Source organism: Mya arenaria, chromosome 7 (assembly GCF_026914265.1).
Source record: "Mya arenaria isolate MELC-2E11 chromosome 7, ASM2691426v1".
NCBI lineage: Eukaryota > Metazoa > Mollusca > Bivalvia > Myida > Myidae > Mya > Mya arenaria.
This window is the reverse complement of record NC_069128.1, coordinates 57932476-57954066: the sequence shown is the minus strand read 5'-3', so window position 1 is coordinate 57954066 and position 21591 is coordinate 57932476. Positions and strand designations below refer to the sequence as shown.

The following is a 21591-nucleotide window of genomic DNA, read 5'->3' as shown; positions in this document are numbered from 1 at the left end:
CTTAAAATACTCTTGTCGTTAAAACTACCAGTGCAACAATAAAGCCGTAGTATTAGCAAGTTCTGTCTTAACGCTGATTTACGAGCAAATTTACTTGGTAAATCTCGTTTCCGCAAAAAACCCACAGTCGGATTAAGATGAACCTATCTTACACTCTCGATCATGGAGGTTACTTACAATCTGCGACAGTCCAGTTATTTGTTTGAAGTTCAAACACCTTTACAATATGTTCTAATTAAGTCCCTTGAATACATTGCAGCTTGTACAAAGGAAGTGTGTGGTTGACCGACATCAATGTAATCGGTCTTATTGTGCATAATTAAGGTGAGTCTTAAAACGCCGTATTGTCTGTAATCTTTTTTTTTATTCCCACACATATTTGTTATAGTGTGTCTTTCGCTTGATAATTTTTATAATTATTATCTTATATTTTTATTTTAAACAATGTTTATAATTTCGTAAGTCACTAACTTGCTTTCTAATTTTTGTTTCGAAAATTGTTTGTCATGATTAATTTGAGCTTTAAAGATAGGTTTAAAATTTCAGATTTTGCTTCAAGCTATTGAACGTACAACATCTATCGTTTCATCACCTTAATTTTAGGGCCTGTCATTTAACATTTTTTCTTATCTATTTGTTATTAGCGATCAATATACTCAATGTCATAGGGTACATGTTCGTATCAATATTATGAACTTTAACTTGTAAGGCAGTCAAGTAAGGGGAAATAATCCGATTCAGTCATTTGAAAGGGTTGGGAAGGGTTATCATCAATATGACAACCATTGTTACGTAAAGACTCTTCTTCATAATTTGGTACTTAGACATTTTGACTCATGTTAATATAAGTGATATAATATATATATAACTATAATATAGTTTCCATGTCATAATAATAGAAATGACTATTATTCATAACTGGGACTTTGGAAGTAAAGTCGCATGTAAAGAATTATTAATTGATTATCATAATTTGATTTCCTACCATGGTTATTTGAATGACTATTATTCACAACTGGGACTTTTACTTTGGGTCTGATGTTAAGAGTTGTGACCATAATCTGTTTGTTGGACTTTGGAGTTTTGGTCTCATGTTTAGAGAAGTGACGAACGTCGGTTTCACTTCCATGGTTTTAGGAATAACTATTCTTTATAATTGGGTATTTAGACTTTTTGACTTATGTTAAGAGAAGTGCTTAAAACCTGATTCACCACAATGTTGATAGGAAAACTAATATTTATACTTGAGTACGAATCGTCACCAGCGAACAATAAAAGTAATAAACACATTGGTTTTAAAAAGGGAGGAATCTGAAAAGTCGGTGGGGTTGCTATGAGAAAAAAGAAAATATAGTACATGTATCATGCTGTGAAGGACATTTCGCGATCTACAGAAAATGTTAGGATTTGTGTTTGAATGAAGTTATATTAAGAATTCTCTGCTAAACACATGTATGCATAGTTTGTTAAAATTTATTATCATAATATTAGTTTAAATCAAAACCAAATAAACATTTAATTTCTTTGAGCGTTTTATTCTATGATGGCGGAAGTGTGCCAATGCTTACCTTCATAATGGTGGATGGGTGCTAAAAAGGGTACAGCACCGTTTCAAACTATTAACCTAAAACCCGAATCATTAATCTGGCATAATCAGAGAGCCATACATATCACATTTATAGTACTCTTTGCTTGATCAATTTTCCATAATGCATGCTTTTACATGTGTTTAATATCTGCGACAGTCGAGGTATTCGTTTCACGTATCACCGCCTTTATAGAAACCACCAAGTCACAAAAATACATCGCAACTTGTACATAAAATTTTGTTGTTAAACAACACTTTGTCAGTAGCCTTTTTGCACAATTAACGGGAAGCCTTTAAACGCCGAGTCGTCTGCAATCTTCTGTGCTAGTAGGTATATGGTTTCTCTCCGACTTATACATTTTTTATTAAACAAATTGCCCAGGTTTTGCAGCACTAAATACATGGAATACCAATTCCAAATCGGATTGACGAATCCTTTCCATCGAGAACATAAAACATACAGATGCATTTCTTGACTCTACAGGCGTGACGAGTAGTGCAGGAGTATACAAGCATATCCTATTGTAAACATAAAAACTAATTAAAGCAACCCTGTCGATTTATTAGGGATTACTATTGCTACGCATTTTGTATTTTCATTTTATATGTTTTACATATATTTGTGAAAGTATGTCTATGACTTTATATTTGTTTAGTAATTATTCTTTAATGTTCATACTTCCAACTGTCTTTGTAACACTAAATAGTGTTGTTGTTTTTTTTGTAAAACTGATAGATGTCATAATAAAACAACGTTTAATTTAAATCGTTTTAAATTTCAGATTTACTTTCAAGTCAAGACCTACTATTTAAGTTTTGTTTTATCTTATTGTATATCTCGTGTAAGGCAGTGAAGTAAGGGAATGTACTCCGGTTATGTCAATGGAAGGGGTTGGAAAGGGTTATCATCGGTTTCGCTACAATTGCGATAGAAACTCTTGACTTTGTGTGTGTCTCATGTTATGAGAAGTGACCACAGTCTGTGGTACTTGTTTACATCTTAAATACAAAATAAAGATACAATGGGGACATTTTTGCGAAGGCTGACTTATTGTCACGAGATAATAACCTTATAATTATGGCATTCCTGGACGTATGGTCATCAAACTTCACATGAAGGTTGGGCCTGACCAGTAGATGACACCTATTGATTTTGGGGGTCATCGGGTCAAAGGTCAAGGTCACAGTGACCTTTAATGGTAAAATAATTTTAAAGCTTGTCCGAGTGATAACTCAACAATGCCTACACCCATGGCCCTCAAACTTGACTTGGAATTGGGACTGGCCAGTACATGACCCCTTTTGTTCTTGGGGGTCATCTGGCCAAAGGTCAAGGTCACAGTCACCTTGAATGGTAAAAGGTTGTCCGAGTGATAACTCGACAATGCCTGCACCCATGGCCCTCAAACTTGACTTGGAGAATTGGCATGACCAGGAGATGACCCCTATGGTTTTGGGGGGTCATTGGGCCAAAGGTTAAGGTCACAGTGACCTGGAATAGTAAAAGGTTGTCCGTGTGATAACTCGACAATGCCTGCACCCATGGCCCTCAAACTTGACTTGGAGGTTGGGCCTGGCCAGAAGATGGTCCATATTGATTTTAGGGGTCATTGGGCCAAAGGTCAAGGTCACAGTGACCTTGAATGATAAAAGGTTGTCCGAGTGATAACTCAACAATGCCTGCACCCATGGCCCTCAACCATGACATGGAGGTTGGGTCTGACCAGTAGATGACCCCTCTTGATATTAGGGGACAAAGGTCAAGGTCACAGTGACCTTGAAAGCGACTTCGACAATTCCTGGACCTATGGTCATCAAACTTGACATGAAGGTTGGGTCTGCCCAGTAGATGACCCCTATCGACTTTGGGGGTCATCAGGCCAAGGTCAATGTCACAGTAACCTTTAACACAAAAAAGTTAACAAATCTTCTTCCACTGATATTTCAACAATGCCTGTACCTATGATCATTAAACTTGACATGGATGTTAAGCCTGACCAGTAGATCACCCTTATTGATTTTAGGATTCATAGAGCCAAAGGTCAAGGTCACAGTGATCTTGAATGGTAAAAGGTTGTCCGAGTGATAACTCAACAATGCCTGAACACATGGCCTTCAAACTTGACTTGGAGTTGCATCTGACTTGTAGATGACCCCTTATGATTTAAGGGGTCATTGGATCAAAGGTCAAGGTCACAGTGACCTTGAACGAAAAAAACTTGTCTGTGTGATAACTTGACAATGCCTGCACCCATGGCCCTCGAACTTGACATTTAGGTTTCTGGTGACCAGCTGATGACTCTGGATTTTGAGTTCATAGAGTCAAAGGTCATGGTCATAACACACTCTATCCTCACACTTTAATGGTCATAATCTTAAAACTGCCTTAACGGCAACAAATCAGCTGTCATTTCGGTCCATGCATATTTCATTCAATTGTCCATATAAGCAAGACAACATGGCGCTCAGGGGGGCATAATGTTTGACAAACATCTCTTGTTATATTCTGAGTTTAAAATAGGTGTTAATCTGTTTCAGATCGGAATTCATCACTATAGTACCGTATTCACCAGTAAGGTTTTATCCAGGATACCAGAGTGGCATCTGGGATTGATCTCTTCAGTAAGCTGGATTCACCAGTAACGTTTTATCCAGGATACCAGAGTGGCATCAGGATTTGATCACTTCAGTACTGTATTCACCAGTAACATTTCATCCAGGATACCAGAGTTGGCATATGGGACGATCACTTCGGTACCCTATACCAGAGTGCCTTATGTATCTTGGATCAATGACTTCAGTACTGTAGTCATCATGAACAATTGAAATAAGAGACAATAATTGCATATGTATCAAATGCAGAGAAATGTGTCAATTTTCTTGGAGAGTATTCCCCTATCAATAGATCAATACATCATAGTTTATTACAGTCATCTTGTCAGTAGGCTGCTAAACTCTTGCTGGGGAGGGGGCAATTTACTATGTCTAAAATACAGTGACATTGTTAAAATTAAAACAAAGCCCTTAACAATTAAGTGTATTGGCAAAGTATATACTTTTTGTAGTTTTAAACTGAATGAGCTTATGAATGAGCTTATGTAAGCATAATTATAGTAAATTTTTGTTCTGATAATGTTGTGAACAGTTAAATTGCTTTATTGTGCATATACAACATAAATATATATGTATCAATAACAAGAACTAATGTTTTGTTGAATAATCTATGTGCTTGTTTTTAGCTCACCTGAGCACAAAGTGCTCAAGGTGAGCTATTGTGATCGCCCTGTGTCTGTCATCCGTCGTAGTCGTCCGTTGTCGTACGTCGTCAACAATTTGACTGTTAACACTCTAGAGGTCACAGTTTGGGCAATATCTTAATGAAACTTGGTCAGAATGTTACTCTCAATAAAATCTTGGACGAGTTCGATATTGGGTCAGCTGGGGTTAAAACCTAGGTCACCCGGTCAAATTAAAGGAAAAGCTTGTTAACACTATAGAAGTCACATTTATGACTGTATCTTCAGGAAACTTGGTCAGAATGTTAATATTGATAATCTCTAGGTCAAGTTCGAATCTGGGTGAAGTGTGGTCAAAACTCGGTCACCTGGTCAAATTGAAGGAAAAGCTTGTTAATACTCTAGGCCCCAATTTCTCGAAACTTCTTAAGCTTAACAGGCTTAAGTAGCTTTTAATATTTCAATTACTCAAAATACATACTTGAATGGAATTTTGATAAATGAAAAATGGTTTAATTTAACTAACATATAGATGATTACTATCTAAAGTATAAAAACTCTTAAAGAAGTAAATATTATCCAAATTATTGAAAACCAAAAATAGTGAATTTAGCTTAATCCTGTTATAAGGGACTTAAGAAGTTTCGAGAAATTGAGGCCTGAGGTCTCATTTACGACTGTATCTTCCTGAAAGTTGGTCAGAATGTTCATATTGATTAGCTCTAGGCCAAGTTCAATCTTGGTCATGTGCAGTCAAAATCTAGGTCACCAGGTCAAGTAATAGGAAAAGCATGTTAACACTCTAGAGGCCACATTTATGACCATATGTTCATGGAACTTGATCAGATTGTTATTCTTGATGATCTGTATTGGATTAGATGAGCGATACAGGGCCTTCAGGGCCCTCTATAATATTTTAAACGCACGAAAATGTGAATGTGTTATCAATGAATATCACTAGCAGCACATATAAAGTCATAGTTAACAGTTTAACCAATAAGATAAATAATAAGTTAATAACATTTTTTGGACAATTCGTCCCGTTTTGCTATCCAAATCAAACGCCGGCGCGCACAAACTCGAAACGTAATATTAAGGACGTAATTTCCTGCATGACGTGACGCTATTGATACGTTATGATCGCATTTCGGACATAATATTAGTTAATAATGACATTTCAAGTGAGGTTTAGGCTTAAAGCGAATACTGAAAGAAAACGGGAATTGTGAAAGTGAAACGGAGCATGTTGGAGCATCCGTTTCCCTTTCACAATTCCAACTGACTTTGGCACAACCTATTATCAATGTGGCAATTTTTCGAAAGTTTTGAATAATTGCCGCATTGATAGTAGGTTGTGCAAAAGTCAGTGCAATGGAATGTGAAAGTGTGACATACACTGTTTTAACGTGTTTTTTTAATGTAATTCACGTATATTGCCAGAAGCGTAGCCAGCATTACGCACTTACGCATGTGCGTAACATCAATTTGAAAATTAAAAAAAATAATATGGCCAAAAATGGCATCAAAGTCGAGGGCTAAGCTAAATATTGATAAAGAATAAAGGGAAGATCAGCTATAATAATCATTGTTTCTCTTAGCACGATAGCTTACTGAGCCTAAATCAATCACTTGGTTACTACAATGTCGACTGCCTCGAACCTATAAATCCCTCCAAATACACATCAGTGCGGCTACAGGGATATTCCCCCTCCCATTCTCTCCTCCTAGCGTGCGTAACATTCAGTAAAGCCTGGCTACGCACCTGATTGCTATGGTTTGTATGTTTTATTTTATGAAAAAATCTATCTCTATTAGTCATACAAGTTTAAAGCAGAAGCTAGAATTTATAGAAAACGAGTACGCACGGGCTCATATTTCAACTTGCTGTGATTACCCCAACCCCAGTTTCCTCAGTTGTTTATGCAAAGCGGCATGACACATCAATTTTATCGCGTAGTAATAATTAAATCCGTACAAGTGCACCAATACATAACTATTTTCTTATAATTGTTTGATGCAATTTCTTTGCAAATAAAACAACGCATGGTAATGTAAATCAATAAAATTAATCATTTTCAAAACGCAGGCAGTGCAGTATTTAACTTTGTTTGGTATCTGTTCATTACAGGACCACCAAGGCGTTCATTAATTTATTGATGACACCTGCACAGTTTTGTAGCCGATCGATAATACATTTAATAAAAGTTCTCATATAATAAAATCAATGAGTCCTCGAGTGTCAGTTTGTTTGCAATTGAAAATTGCAACTCACATAACATTTTGTCTAAATAAGGTAATGTTGTCTTGCTGCCGTAGAAACCCTAGCATTCTGCAGTATAAATTGTCAGGTCGGGGCTGTAGCGCCATATCGGCTGATTGAAAAACGTTCCACGCACACCTGCGATTTACTGTGCCAAGATGTTTCGGGAAATTGTTTTCTGTGCAATGGTGTTCTGTGGCGTTCAGAGATCTGGTATGTTTAAACATTTGTTATTTCACTTTAAATAATATTATTTAAAAACAAATAAGGATGTTGAAAGGCCTTCGAGTTAATGATGTCTTCAAATCAAGAACTCAGAGTTGGTTTATATCTTCTTTAATGAACGAGTGCTTTTGTTCAGAAATCGGGTAATGGACAAATGGTTAACACAAATAAATATAACCATATTGTATATGGAATTGACATAATGTTACCAACAATATATGCTACAGAAAACACAAGCTGAGTTGATTTTAACTTATATACTATCATTTGAATTTCAATCGCTTGTGTTTTAATAAGCGTTTTTTTCAAACATTGTTTTAAACGGAGCGATGAGGTTAAAAGTATTTTCATGGACTCTATGCAGACGTTTGATACCGTGGACCATAGGTGAATTAAATGTATTGCATTAATAAATTAATTTAAAATGGCTTAACTCTGAAATGCTCCGATAATTTTCAATAAACTATTCATTCAGAAAAGAAACGATCAGAAAATGCATGTTTATTATCATGACATTACTTATAAAATATGAGGCATGCAAGGTACCGAGACTATCCTGTAGGCGCCTTGTTTTTTTTTAATTAGCCGTAGGGCGCATCGGGAGTTGTTGTTGCGAAGTTAAAAGATTCCGATATGAGAAGATTTGTAACTGGCCGTAAGCTAGCTTACATGTTAAAGTCAGCATTGCATGATTTTGTCGTTCGTTGTTTCTTTATCATTACCTTCTAGAGGTGGTTGAGACAAAACTGTAATTATCTGATAACCCACGTCACCAGGCAAACACGCGGTGCTTTGTTTAAACCTCACGATTTAAATACTGTTGGTACTACTGCTTGTGCGCATCCGATCCATGTCGGACATATTCGGGTTTGGTGGAAACAAAATTAGAAAGACTGGCAAAAGTTATATTTTATGAACAATCAGAAACTAAAATGCTAAATGTAAAGCATACAGATAATGAGTTTAATTATGTCCTTATCATTTTGATATAGTCTTATTTTCTGCGATTACGTATCAAATATTAGTTCGTGTTTATTTCAATGTAAAAAGTGTCATGACCAGTGACTAGCGATATAAATATTTATATATAATTCATTTTTGTTTTGTTAGATTAATCTAACAGATGTCCTGTATTACCTCATTCTATAATTGTAAGACTGTTCGAACACTTAATATTAGCTGTTCATGTTCATTCACTGCTGGATTTTTTTTTAAATAAAATGCATATAATAAATTGTGTGCAGAAGGAATTTCGACAATCATAGATTTAATAAAATAAATAATTGTGTATTTATAACAATGTTCACTCTACAATTTTATAATTATGACGAACATTTACTGAAAATTCCGACCAAAATCAGAAGGTTTATATGACATGATAGTCCAACGGGAGGCACATTTACCCCAACTCAAGACCTTAATGGTAAATTTAAACATGTGGCTTTTTTTGCGTTTATATGGCCACAATTCTCACGAGGATAAATTTGCTCACGTCATATAAACGGGTCTAAACATTCACACATAATATAACACAAAATTACAAAGTTTCTTTCGTGTTTAACATTTTACGCAATATACATGAAGACATCAGTCAAAATTTTCCCCTCATCATTGATGAATTATCAAGTATGCGTATAAACATGGCGATCGAGGTTTATAGGGTTGATAAAAAGAAAGATAACTGTTTGAATGTATGAAATAAAATGAAATAACATTCGAGTCGTTTATGGCAAAATTAAGACTAAACTTTATACTTTGTTTCTTATGAAATATCTCAAATATTCAAATATTAATATATACATTGTTATTAATACATATGTTTGATTCGATATATTTTTCCAAGCCATTGATAAACAAATTTAAATTAATCTCTCATTAAGTTAATTGAAATATGCAAATCGGCGAAACTGAACAAATGGTATCTTAAACAATGTAAAATGTGGAATTTGTTAATATGACAGGGTTATTTACAGTTCTGAATTGGATGCTTTATATACAAAGATGGATAATTTCTGACTCTTAAAAGATATAGCTTTTAACATAAAGTGTCGTCGACAAAACTATCTTGGTACGTACTAACAAGCAAATGCGATACCAACTATTTATTTACCACATAGATATATAGGATCTGTCATGAGTTGTCATATAGTCAATGAGTTCAGGAAATGTGTTAGTAAGCGAGGATTTTGATAAGCTCACTAAAATAGTTTATATTAAAACGAGTTGAACATGTTGAATACGATTGTCGTTAATATATGATGAAACGAGTATCAGATTTTTAAGTAAATACAGTGGGCTGCAACACAACACTTCGCTTAATAAAGAAATATGAAATTACGTTATTAATAACTTTAATTAACTGTTTAAAATGGATATGCGTTACAGTTTCCATGTGTCACGTACATCCAATTATCGTGTCACCTTTTTTCCCCTAATAACCGCTTTGCTCAAAATGTTGGTGATAGTGCGTTCGTTCGAACCAATGTTTTAAATTGAAAATTCACCAAAACATGTAACCTTCACAGGTGATTATTAAGCAAATTCTAGTGATCAGGGAAACGACCGCGTTCGTTTCAAAAAAAAAAGAAACATAGGATAGTAGCATCTTCTAGTGAAAGCGGAGCCTTTATTAAATATGTCTCGGTCATTTGGACCAACAGAAAATCACTTATAACTGTATTTTATTAGTCGTTCAACTTTCGATATTATTAAAAAAAAATAACAACACCAATCTGTTTTTATAGCAATGTGTTGTTGTCATATGTGGACATGATCGAGGTTGGCGCGAATAAACTAATACTTGGCGTCAACTATGACTCAACAATTGCTCAAGATATTGAAATGAGGCTTGATACATATGTCTTCAGACCACATGCAAGGTCTATCATAGCAATAATACTGTTTTATTTACACCCATATATCGAACAAAACTGCTTGCGATGCTCGTGTTTTGGTTGGAAATGTATTGTATGGAATATAGTTCCCGTTGTTGTAGGATCTTTATCGTCCTCCTTTTGATGACATAAATGATTGATTGTTGCAAATTACATTATTAAAACAATATACTATTTTGAACAATGCATATACTTTTTCTTGTGCTAAAGTGTTTGAGTACAGATGCAGGCAGGTACAGAGTTGTTATATTCCACTTTTAAGTAAAACATGTCGCACATTTACAAAAGAATCTCATTTTACTTAGTTAAAATATAAATATTTATTCTTTAAACATGGATGAAGCAACTTATTCCTTACCTCACAGCTTTATTATTCGTTCAACATTATATTGTACACTTTGAAACAATAAGCCTTTTGGAGTTTATGAACTCTTACGACCGATTACGAAAATGGACGAAAATGATAAAATAACATAAATTCAAATAACAAAACACGAAAGAGACATTATTAAGATAATATTAGCCGTGAAAATGAAATTTTCTTTAGGTCAAAAACATATCATTACCATATAGGTGTATAATTAATGATATAGTGATGGCACCGCAATCTCAGGATACACGGTCACCGGAACTCCAAGTGTGGTGACATTAGCCGATGCTACTGTAGGCACTGTTACGCTTTCAGCCACAGTGGATTATGAAGTTAACAATGTATTGGTTCTTGTACTCGAGTAAGTCTATAACAAAAGAACGAATGGATTATATCAATATAACTGTTTTTAAAACAAATTTATACTAGACTATAAAGGCACGCAGCATCGTCGACGACCTTAACGGGGCCAACTTTGCCCGTGTAACTATGTTAACGACTATCTGTCAACTGTTGGGTCATTGAATATATCCGTAAACAACGATTACAGTTGTTACTTATACTTACTGAGTCTTGTTATTTCAACTGATATCAGCGTTCTAACAAACGTTCTTTAATTTCAGAGCCACAGATGGCACTTTAACCGAACTGCTACTGTTTCAGTGCAAATTGGAGATGTCGGCCCTTTTACAACAACAACAAAAGAGCTATGTGTAGCGGATGGTTTAGGTCCAGGTCGGTAGAAATTTCCGATTGAAATTTTAACGATATTTCCAATGATCGGTATCAATATTAAATTCAGAAGACCGGTGTTTAAACTTTTTATGACATTATCTTTTAAATGCATATTGAACTATATTGGAGAGTGGTTTCTTCTTTGTTTTTGTTTACACATTCATTATAATACCAAAGTGGTAACCATAAAAGACAGAGCTGTAACTATGCAAGTATTAATGTGCGGATAACAGACAATGATATAACAACATATGCTGCGAAAATGTAAAATGGTTTAGAATAGATGAAAGTAAAAACATCGTTGTATACTTTACATTGATTTGAGGTTTTGATCTCTTCAAATTGTTTACACATAATACATCTGCAGTCTCTATTCGAATTGTTGAAATCATATTCGAGCGTTCTTAGCATTGTTTAGAGCAGCATTCACGTAGCGTGCGAATAAGTTAACATTATACGTCTGCACTTTACTTGTTGCACGATACTTCTGGCTACTGTTCCAATATGAAGGTATGATATTGTGCTCTACGAATATCTGTTTGTATAGTAATTACCTGGTGGTCACGCCTTACTTTATAAATTTTATTTATATTCTTTTTTTGCTAATTATTGGACCAAAGGACATTCATTATGAGGCAATTAGCAGGTTATATACGTTGTGGAATCTCCAAATTTACCAGATGTTAATCAGTGTTAAAACTATGGCCCTAAAAAGCCAAAAACTCTTTAGAAACACTTTTTGACATTTAATTATCGCTCATTTAACATAACGAACCTTTTTTGTTAATAGGTAAATCGGTTGGTGACATTTCTGCTACCGGTGTCGACACTTACGCGACAACTGGTACGTACCTAAACTTATTTATTTTGCATCGATTGATAAACAAGTCATTACAACATTATATTAATCACTCTCGTGTGGTACGATTTCACGCATGAGTATAGTCTAGTGTTTTGGAGAAAACCAGATTACTCGGAAGGAACCCATTTGTCATGGTTGATGATCCTGAACCAAACTCACATGCTCCCAGGCCGGAAATCGTACCAATCGTCTCGCCTTGAAGAGAACGGAATGCGCTAACCACTGCGCTAACAGGACAACTATCTATAAAATAGACAAAGACACTTGATTGACTCGAGAATTTGATCGTAACATGCATTATTAAATATACTACGGTGTTTAGCCCGGTTTTATAATTTACAGGGTAATGCAGAAGAGAGACAGGGTTTTACAGAAAAGGACATATTGTGTCCCCCATATAAAGCTGAAATTGTATGGTATAGTATATTTCAACAACCGAATATGTAATACTTGTGTGAATGATATAATCATTTTTTTAAAGTTTTCATAAAACAACAAAAGATATGAATGACATGCTTCAGCATTTAATCATATAAAGGCTTGTCTCAATGATCGCAGAAGGGCGCTACCAAAATAAATCAGTGCATCACCCTACCATAAAACATGTATACAATTTACATACATTTACCAAGAACAGCAACAGCCATCACAATAGGATAGACAGAAATTCTCGACAAATAATTGCTATATGAATAATTTACTTTTCTTAACACACCTTACCATGACAAGATCTAATTTTGTATTGCGTTGCTTTAACAACATATTCTTAAAACATAACATCAACCTCATCAAGCATTAAAGGAAAATTGAATGAAATGTTTAAACTTTATTGCCCTTCTCGAATTTGAACTGACAAGTCGTATTCAATTTGTATTACAACACATAAAAGAACCCGTTTTGTTTACAAAGATCAAAAGTCGACAACAATGATGTTTGTATGCTAAAATTGAAACATATATGTTAGATTTATGTATTTGTAATACGAAAAGTGTGTGATTTAGAACACCGTTGACACTGATCGAGTCCCTCTCTCTATCAATGTCTTAAAACGCGTAACCATTGCAGATACCGACTTTGATGTTGGTTCAACAGATGAAGCTGTGACAACGGCTTCCGGGACTACCATCGACAAGGCCACAAAAGACGAGTACACGGTCGCCATTAAGGGCACTGACGCAAACGGTGAAAGCAACATCCTAACACTGACGGTGAAAGTAGGTGACTGCAGCGGGAAGGAAAAGATGGCTGCCGCTCTCGGAAGCCTTCTGTTGTCTCTTCTTGCGTTTACCATTCTTTCTCTGTAAAATACTTTAATAATTTTAGTTTGTGTGCCCTTATCGATTCTCGGATTGTTTATGTATATGTATCATGGATTTTACCCAAGTGGCCAAGACTTTGTATACCAAAGTGACACATTTTTCGACGCTTAATATTTTAAATGCCTTATTTTGGTATAAGTATATAAGTATATATTCGAAAGTGTTACGAACGTTTTTATGAAAAATACTATTTTCTGTCGCATTCAAAGATAATAATAACAAAATAGATATATTTTGAACTTTCAATGATTATCTATTTCAAAAAGGACAACTTCATCGTATTTAACACGATGCTAATTTAGTTGATGTTTGCCAACGTGTTTCTGGTATAATTACTAATGAAGTTCAGGTTAAGTTACATATAATTGAGTACAATGCGATTGTGAGTCGAAGGGTGACCGTTGTTATAATGCACAAGTTTATTTATACATAGGATTTTTCGCTTTTGGACCAGTGTACGGGCTGTTTGTGAACGTTATAAAGAATACTTAAGTTTAAAGACAATCTATTAGAGTATTAGCTATTTCTTTTATGATATAAAATATATGTTATAATATACAAATGACAATGCATAGAGCAGATAAAATTTATTGCAAATTTAATCTAAGAATACAATTGTTATAATTTTTAATGATATTGGGATAAGTGTCAATTTTTTTAATTCATCCAAAGAAAATAGGTTTTTATCATACTTTTGTTTGTCAACACTGGTTTTGTGTTTTTGCTTATCTTCCTTCATTGAGAATTTTGCATTATGATGACCATTGTGGTTCTGATTGCTGAATATCTCAGCCTTTTTCACAACTGTTCTATTTCTTTCTTTCTTATGCCTACAAAAAAGAAACGCTGATACATGATAACTATGCATGCCTGACAGTAGATAAACACCGTGTCAATACGAAAAAAATCACCAAGTGGTATAAGTTGATGTGATTTACGTATTTGACACATATCAACCTATTTATTATAAACAATAGATTTAAAGTAAGATGATTGCAAATCTCTTTTAAAATTGAACTAAACTACCAAGATGTGTCAATAATAATGTTTATACTTGTGTATTAATATAACCGAAAAATAAAACATGTATCACAATTGATGAGTTGTAATTGTTTTTTACATTTATGTCAGAGTTATGGCGATGGACGATCCAAAAAATAGCAGAATGGCCAATATCGTCACACATCGTTCACATGCGCTGAAACAGTAGTCAGTTATTCAAATATGAACCATGTTGAGATGCACAAGATGAGGGCCCAAACGACACTGAATAAGTGACACAAACGCACTATCATCAAAACCAGACCAAATACTCGTCACAATAGCGTCATCAAAAATGATTGGTCCACACAGCGTCTTTGAACAGTCATTGAAAGACAATTTCACTGTAACACGAGGTTACTGGGGGTTTTTAAACTTGTTTATATGCGCAAAACCTTACACTTGTTCCCACTTGATCCAACATCTAACATTAACAGAACTGCTTTTAATCAGTCAGTCATCATAATATACTTTGAAACACATGAAAGTAAGATGTATGTGTGGTCTGTTTCAGAAGAACATTTTGTACGGTATGTCTGGATTAATATATGTGTCAATGCCTGTAAAAAGGGATACAAAGGTGCAAAAATGACATTTGCTCTTTTTGGTAGTTATTTATAGAGTACATCATTAGAAACAATTTGGCGAAAATTTGAGGTCAAAATCTTAAGTACTTTTGTTGTTATGACGATTTAAAGAAGCACAGGAGTCGATCAATTTATCGATGAAAGTGTCAAAAAGTGGCATATTTTTTAGATAAAGAAATGAAACAACACATGTTTTTTATGTTTATATTATTTGTAGTTATATATCTTACACAAAATAACATATTATTGAACTGGTGACAAAATTCTTGTAAAATTATGATTGAAGTTTTAAATGGCAATCAAAATGTTACCATGACAACCACAATACGATGCAATTCGATATTAAACGTAAAAGGGATCACACACGTCGCTCTTAAAAAGTACTTAAATAACCTAAGCATTGGCAGATACTTTGCAAATATATTTAAAAAAGAAATTATTTAAAATGTTTAAGACTTTTGTTGCTATGGTGATTTAAGTTCAAGGGGGTCAGTGTACAAAATCTATTCTATTATCGAAATATGAAGAAAATGTATATCCATAAATAGGTATTTTCATGTATCTATGCATTTTGTAGCTATGCTTATTAGACACATTATAATTTCACTAATGGACAATCCTGTAATAAAAAAATAATAAATGTAACAAATATACACAGAAACATTGCCATGGTAACAAAAATACAAAGTAGTGTATTTATTGTCTCTGTACATGTGTTTGAATAATTATTTCTTAAACTATTATAAGTTTACATAATGCAATATTGTATTTATATATATAAAACATATTACTACACTAAGAAACAAATTGTAACCATGGCAACCACAAGTATCAATTTTCAATACATAACATGTACAAATCAATTCTAGAAGAAAACTTAATGACAATAAAAATTGATGATATTAGCATAAAAAAATATCACTGCATCATTTGTTAATTGTCAATGTTACTGTAATTTGATGAAAAAAGGATATTAGGGTTCTAGCAATAGTTATGGAAGGTTTCTGCACCCTGTTCTTTTTGGGAAGCACCCGTCATGAAGAGCAAGATTGGCAACCTCCTGCCTTCATAGAATTAAAAGCTTAAGACAGTCAAATATTGATTTTGTTTTGATAACAACTTTATATTCACAAGATTATAAATACACACAGGCTTTAAATATTTGGCACTTGAAACCTAATAGTACTTCAATTAAACATTATACAATATTCCTAACATTTTCTGTAACATTCAAAATGTTAAAATTCTTCACAGATAAAGGGTGTCCTATTGAAACATGGAAACCTGTCTCTTTTCTGTAGCTCCCTGTCTTTCTTTAACCTGGCTAAACCCCTAAGAGGTTTGTTTATATAGTTACAGTAAATATCAGCTTCTAATTCCTGCAGATTTCTTATACTGAGAAATAATGTTATTACTTATTTCTGAATGACAAACACTAGTCCAAACAAACAGCTCTAAAAAGTTAATTAACAGGTTGTACAGTTTGTTCAATGCTTTGGTTGAGACTGTCTAGGGCACACTGTCTTTTTCAATGTCTAATCTGCTGTATTCTCTGATCTTGTCATGTTAATACCACTGCCATTCAAGATCAATCCCCTTGATGAAGAATTCGGAAAGGAGTTCAGGGTACACAACTGCTCTGGTTTTCATAAGGTAAACTAAACCATCACCGATGCAGCAAACCTGCACCGCACAAAGCCAGGCCTGTTTGCTGAAAGTATGGATTGATAGAAATTATGTCTAGATCAGTCATATTTTGACATCACAAAAACACACACAAAAAAACAAGCTTATATAAAGATCAAGATATCATGCCAGTGTTTTGACAATGTCAGGAGTTTAAACAGCTTTTATTTTTGTTTAACATTGTTGAAAGTTTGAAATGTAATATAGAAATAACATACTTATGAAAGTTAACATATACATTCTTCCTCTGGCAACAGGTATGCAAAGATGTATTTTATCAATTTCAACAGTTATTGAGTTATGGTCAAGGTTATTTTGTTTACATGTAACTGACACCAATTAAAAGGCTAACGCTTAGGCGAATACTCTTAAAAATCTAGGGCTCAATTCTGTTAGGTAAGTATTTTCAAAATTAAAGTGCTCTACTTTAGGGTTTGATGTGAACCTTTTATTAACTACCTGCTAAGACCAAAGTGCCAATTTCGGCTTTTTATCTCCAAGCCATGGTACTTGAAGAAGTGATCATCATGCTCACAATAGTGTCTGCTCCATTTCAATTCAGTCTCATCGAAGAAATAAACTGCTTGTTGTCCTGCAACATTTGAAACACATCTTTATTTTATACATGCTATTTTGTTTATCTAAAATATTGCATGATTTCAAAATAAATATGGAAACCAGTTAATTATTCGGTATTACACAATATGTCTTCTGATTACGTATAACAAGGTTGTCATGTGTGCAACCAAAAATCTTCTCCTTGCTTGGAAAAAGCTGTCAATTAACAACCGTTTATTAATTTGTGAATTTAAGTTATAAATAACTAAAATGTACCCGAGTGCTCTGCACATACTCCAAACTACGATGACACCGCATTTCCATCAAGTTTTGAACAATGTTGGACCAATCAGTTGGGCATGGTTGGGGAAGAAGACTGGCAGGCAATGTCCCAACTGTAATGGAGGGGGCCGGGCAGGTAACATGGATACTGTCCTGAAATAAGATAGCAATATGATGTTATGTAGTGCACTGTGATCTCTTGTCAATTCATTATTGTTGTTATCAAAACTCATAAACAGATTTCAATTATCTACAATGTTATCGTGGACAGGTTGAGTTTTACTAGTAAATGAAGGTCATTCATAAGTTACACAAATCCTTATTAAAATGTCATCAGTGTCGTTGACATGTACATCGGGAAGACTTTACTCCCATGACTACAAAACATATGACTCGGTATGATGAGAAATTGATATAATTATACAAGTTCATTCATTATTATGGACAATGTGGTATGGAAATTAAATAAAACCGCCAGTTCAAGCCATTTGTTTACTTCCGGGTTTATGACAATTGACGAATATTTTCGCCTTTTTCTATATCATTTTAACATAATAAAATTGACTGTAATGATATTTACCTGTCAAAACTCGACAGAAGCATCCTCGAAAAGCAGCAAATGAAGACAAAAAACGTAAATGTTTGAAAATTTCTTGTTTGTCAATAACTAACCGGAAATTACGTATATGTATGCATAAGGGAGATAACCTTGTTGTTATTATACTCGTCGCTATCGGTAACATCGTTGTCGGAGAATATGTATATTTTATAGATGCAATTTAAACAATTGTTGTACGTTAAAATTTATAAATCTAACAAAGAAATGGTGACTTATACCAATTAAAGTCAGTGAAATAAATCAACAAAACTTTAAACACGTTTTTCTCGAAATTGAAATTGCCGACTTTGTACCCCTTTCTACAGGCGTCGTCACATATGGTGCCTACAAACATGTTTTTCGTTAAGGTATGGCTACTGAGCTTGCCCCTGGTAAATAAAAGAAAAACAAGCATCAAGCGTTTACGTTAAATTCTTGATTGACGTCATACACCACGCTGTGCATGCAGTCAACCTTTAAGGTATTCGAAAAAAGAGAGTTTTGAATCGTTTCGTACATGAGTATATATAGAGTATTGTGTGTCAATAGATTTTGACTGAGCCTATGCGGTGAAGCTACTGAGCCCTGAGCTCTTGGTTTAAGCGTGTCGGCCTTAAGGTGTCTTTAACTTTAATTCCGCATTTTCATTGAGGTGGAATATGAAAAGCTACGTACGAGCCAAAATACGTCTGGTAGCTGGAATCATGCTGATGCACCTGTTCCAACAACCCCTGATCGACCCTTGATTGATTGCTCAAGCTGTGTTCCAACAGCAACCCCTGGCTCTTTCTGTCGATGCCAATGTTCGGAGAGACTTGGGTCATCATTCTATTGCTCAGATTCTAGTAGTGGACGCATTACGTCATTGTCGGAACTACTCTGAACCTCAATGATGGGTATTGTAGCGATAAGTGCTAAGTGCTCGCACAAAAATGTAGCTAGGAGATAATTTTCCAACATAAAAATACTCTTGTGGTTAAAACTGCCAGTGCAACAATAAAGCCGTAGTATTAGCTAGTTCTGTCTTTACGCTGAAGCAAATTTACTAAACCCAATTTACTACAGTCGGGTTAAGATGAACCTATCTTACACTCAACAATCTGCGACAGCCGAGTTATTCGTTTGAAGTTCAATCGCCCTTATAGTATATACCAATTAAGTCCCCTGAATACATCTCAACTTGTACTAAGAAAGTGTGTGGTTGACCGACACTATTGTAAGCGGCCTTAATGTTTTATTTCCACACATATGTGTTACTGTTTGTCTATGACTTTATATCTTTTATAATTATTATTTTATATTTGTATTATAAAACAATGTTATGTTTATATTTTTCGTGAGTCATTATTTTTCAAAATTGTTTGTCATGATACATTTGAGTGTTAAAGATCGGTTTACGATTGCAGATTTTACTTCAAGCTATTAAAAGTGAAAGATCTACTGTCTCATCACCTTAATTTTAGGGCCTGCCATTTAACATTTCGTCACCTTAGTGCAATAACTGAATAACAGCATATAGAAATATAATCAGATCTTGAGTTCTTACACTAAGGTGACGATTTATTTATCTATTTGTTATCAGCGATCAATAAACTCAATGTCATAGGGAACATGTTTATATAAATATTATGCACTTCAACTTATTAAGCAATTAAATAAGGGGGGAAATACTCCTGTTAAGTCGTTGGATAGGGTTGGGAAGGGTTATCAATATGACAATCATTGTTACGTAAAGCCTCTTCTTCATAATTGGGTACTTAGACATCTTGACTCATATTAATACAAGTGATCATAGTTTCAATGTCATGGTAATAGGAATGACTTTTCTTTATAACTGGGACTTTTGACATAAGGTCTCATGTAAGGAGAAGTAATCATAATTTAATTTTCTACTATGGTAATTAGAATGACTAATATTCATAACTGGGACTTTTCACTTTTGGTCTGATGTTAAAAGTAATGACCATAATTTGTTTCTTGGACTTTGGAGTTTTGGGTTCATCTAAAATGAAGTGACGAACATATGTTTCACTACCATGGTTATAGGAATCAATATTCTTCATAATTGGGTATTAAGACTGTTTGTCTTGTGTTAAGAGACGTGCTTAGAACCTGATTCACTACCATGGTTATAGGAAAACTATTTTTTTTAAACTGAACAACAATAATGGTAATAAACTTTAATAGTTTTAAAAGTGCAGGATGCTGCAGAAGTCGGTCCGGGTACTTTAGAGAAAAGTAAAATCCAATATTGTATCGTGCTGTAAAGAACATTCGAGATTCACAGACAATGTTAGGATTTGTGTTTGGATGAAGTACTATTAAGAATCATCTGCCAAACACATGTATGTAAAGTTTAATACTTATTATCATAATATGAGATAAAATAAAAACCAAATAACCATTTGATTTTTTGAGCGTTTTTTTAAATGATGGTATAAGGGTGCCAATGTTTACTCTCATAAGGGTGATAAAAAGGGTACAACACCCTTTCAAACTCTTAAGCTAATACCCGAATCATTAATCTAACATAATCAGAGAGCCATACATATTACATTTGCAGTACACTTTGCTTGGTATTCGTTCCACGAATCATCGCCTTTACAGTAACCATCAAGTCACCAAATACACCTTAACTTGTACAAAAGGATGTTAGGTTGAGCAACATCACTATACGCGGCACAATTGATGAAAGCCGATATACGCCGAGTCATCTAAAATATCCTGATATCCTGAGTTAGTAGGTATATTATCTCTATCTGCCTTATACATTTTTATACAAAGGATTTGAGAGCAAAGAAACACATGTACTCCGATCACAACTCGAATTGAGGGATCGTTTTTCCATGAAAATATAAAACATACAGGTGCAATTCTCCACGCCATTTTAAATCACCTAAATGTTCCAGAGTGCCTGCCCTCTTCAAACTCTACATGCTTGTCGATTCAATTGTAGGAATACACAAGTAAAACCCATTTTACACAATGAATAATTAAAGAAATCTTGTCGTTTTATTAGGAACTTATATTTCATTTTGATTTTTTTGATTTTAATTTTTTCACCCATATTTGTGACAGTGTGTCTATGTCTTAAAAATATAATGGTCATACTTTTAACAATGTTCATGTTTATATTTTGTAGGTCACTAACTAACTGCACTAGGTGTCGTAATTATTATTAATCTTAATTAAGATCGTTTTAAATTTCAGATCTTTCTTCAAGAATCTACCAGGACCTACCATTTAAGTTTTGTTTTAACTATTTGTATAAGCGATCAATATATTTAGTGCTATAAATAGAATAAACTTGTTAAGCAGAGAAGAAAGAAAAAAATTCTCCAGTTAAGTCA

At 34.1% G+C, this 21591-nt stretch overlaps 1 long non-coding RNA gene across 1 annotated transcript; it reads right to left on the bottom strand.

Annotated features, from left to right (window-relative positions):
- Nucleotides 1-15919: 15919 nt before the first annotated feature.
- LOC128240606 (uncharacterized) lies at nucleotides 15920-18326 on the bottom strand. The gene is made up of 4 exons (XR_008262216.1): nucleotides 18224-18326; nucleotides 17638-17796; nucleotides 17263-17395; nucleotides 15920-16828 (listed from the first exon to the last, which is right to left on the bottom strand). It is a non-coding gene; the product is annotated as an uncharacterized LOC128240606 (long non-coding RNA).
- Between the last annotated feature and the right edge of the window lie 3265 nt (nucleotides 18327-21591).